Below are 2,550 nucleotides of genomic sequence, written 5' to 3'. Positions count from 1 at the left end.
CACCGTCCAGAAATGGCTGTGCTTCCTCATTCCCTTCCTCATGTTTTGCTGGCAGTTTTATGGTGTTGTAAATTAGCCTCCCGCATAAAGCGTACCTAAATCTCCCTACTTGACAGATGCAACTGTCTTTCAGGGCTGCATAGGTCAACAGCAAGCCGGGGCTATTAATGGTCGGAGGCTTAACCCGACCCGGGCTTCGAACTCATGACCTCTCGGTCAGTAGTGATTTATAGCAGCTGGTTACTAGCCAGCTGCGCCACAGCCCGGCCCAGCCTGGTTGGTGGAGACAAGGGACAGGGCCTTCTCAGTGGAACTGAAAACATAATGAAATCAGGTTGGCTCTCTCCCTCCTGTCCTTTCATAAAAAAAAAAACCCTTAAAACTTGGTTGTGGGACCAGGCATTTGCACAGGAGACGCAGCATTAATTGTAAAAATGATTTTATGACGGTTAATGGATAAGACGTGGATCATGACTTGAACTGCACTTTTTAAAAATTGATGTTTTAATTAATGTTTCATTGTTTCGAATTGTAATTGTTTTAAATATTATGTTTCCGAGCATCTTGATGGGGCCCTGGTGGCAAAGTGTGTTAAAGCACTGAGCTGCTGAACTTGCGGACCAAAAGGTCCCAAGTTCAAATCCTGAGAGTGGAATGAGCGCCCACTGTTAGCTCCAGCTTCTGCCAACCTAACAGTTCGAAAACATGCAAATGTGAGTAGATTAATAGGTACTACTCCGGTGGGAAGGTAATGGCACTCCATGCAGTCATGCCGGCCACATGACCTTGGAGGTGTCTACGGACAACGCCGGCTCTTCGGCTTAGAAATGGAGATGAGCACCAACCCCCAGAGTCGGTCACGACTGGACTTAACGCCAGGGGAAACCTTTACCTTTTTAGTTCACCTACATCTAGAAAGCACTGAATCCAGGTGATGTCAGATCTGGACCAAACTTGGCACACAGACCCAGCATGGCCAACTGGTTTGGGGGTGATTGACCTTGGATATGGGAGTTGTAGTTCACCATTATCCAGAAAGCCCTGAACACAACTGACAACGGATCTGGACCAAATTTAACCACACAGACCCAACATAATAATAATAATAAAGAAAATATGTTCCTAGTCTGCAAGTGTTATTTCCTGTTTAATTGTGTTGGAGATAGCAACCTTTTCAAGCCTCTTCTATTTGATGTTTGTCTGTTTTATATTTTGTCAGTTTACTTGTATGTCTTGTATTAAGTGTATGTCTTCTCTGGTTTGCAGTTATCTTAGCTCTATGTATTTAAAGCAGTGGGAGGAGCTGAAGACCATGTGACTGTTTAGAACAGGGGTCCCCAAACTTTTTAAACAGGGGGCCAGTTCACAGTCCCTCAGACCATTGGAGGGCCAGACTATAGTTGTTTTAAAAAACTATGAACAAATTCCCATGCACACGGCACATATCTTATTTTGAAGTAAAAAAAACAAAAGGGGAACAAATACAGCCTTAATATTAATCATAATCATAATAAAAATAATAAAGAGGGTTGGAAGATACCCCTTGGGCCATTTAGTCCAACCCCCCTTTTACCTTTGTGCACCAAAAGCACAAGCAAAGCACCCCTGGCAGATGGCCTCCCAGCCTCAATGTTGTTGTTGTTGTTGTAATATATCACACAGTCCTAAATGCTCGGGAAGTGTTCGACTTGTGATTTTGTGATACAAAATCCAGCATATATATCTCGTTTATTTATTTACTGCATTTATATTCCGCCCTTCTCACCCCGAAGGGGACTCAGGGCGGATCACATTACACATATAGGCAAACATTCAATGCCTTTTTAACACAGGACAAAGACAAACAAACATAGGCTCCGAGCCCGGCCTCGAACTCATGACCTTCTGGTCAGAGTGATTCATTGCAGTGATTGATTGCAGCTGCTCTCCAGCCTGCGCCACAGCCCGAGCTGTGTTATACTGTGTCCTTCTGTCAATAATAATAATAATAATAATAATAATAGCAAAGAGGGTTCGAAGAGACCCCTTGGGCCATTTAGTCCAACCCCCTTCTGCCTTTGTGCACCAAAAGCACTAGCAAAGCACCCCTTAATAATTAATAATGAATTAAATAATAATGAAAATACCATTATAAATAAGCACAGCTTTGGAAAGCGCGCACCAGGCTACATGTGCCTTCCTCGGCGGAGGAGGAGGGAGCGCCGCCGCATTGGGGGCCGGATAAATGGCATCGATGGGCCGCATGTGGCCCCCGGGCCTTAGTTTGGGGACCCCTGGTTTAGAATGTTTAAAAGGATGTCAGTTAGAAATGACAGTTGAGGCTTGAGTCTGTTTAAGCACAGAAGCCAGTGCTAGAAGCTAGAAGTCAGGTGAGGCTTGCATTTCCTTGGAAGCAGACTGTTATTAAAGAGAGCTATATAGTTTTGAAGAGAATGTTAATGATTATAAGTTAAAGATACAAACTGAAACGTTTTAAAGATTAACCTGACAGGAAATGTACCTGTATATTTAAATACACGAAGTTATGAGTAAAACAAACACGTTATTTTA

This window comes from Anolis carolinensis, unplaced genomic scaffold (genome assembly GCF_035594765.1).
Source record: "Anolis carolinensis isolate JA03-04 unplaced genomic scaffold, rAnoCar3.1.pri scaffold_34, whole genome shotgun sequence".
In the NCBI taxonomy this organism is placed as follows: domain Eukaryota; kingdom Metazoa; phylum Chordata; class Lepidosauria; order Squamata; family Dactyloidae; genus Anolis; species Anolis carolinensis.
The sequence above is the reverse complement of the archived record's forward strand: the minus strand, read 5'-3'. Positions refer to the sequence as shown.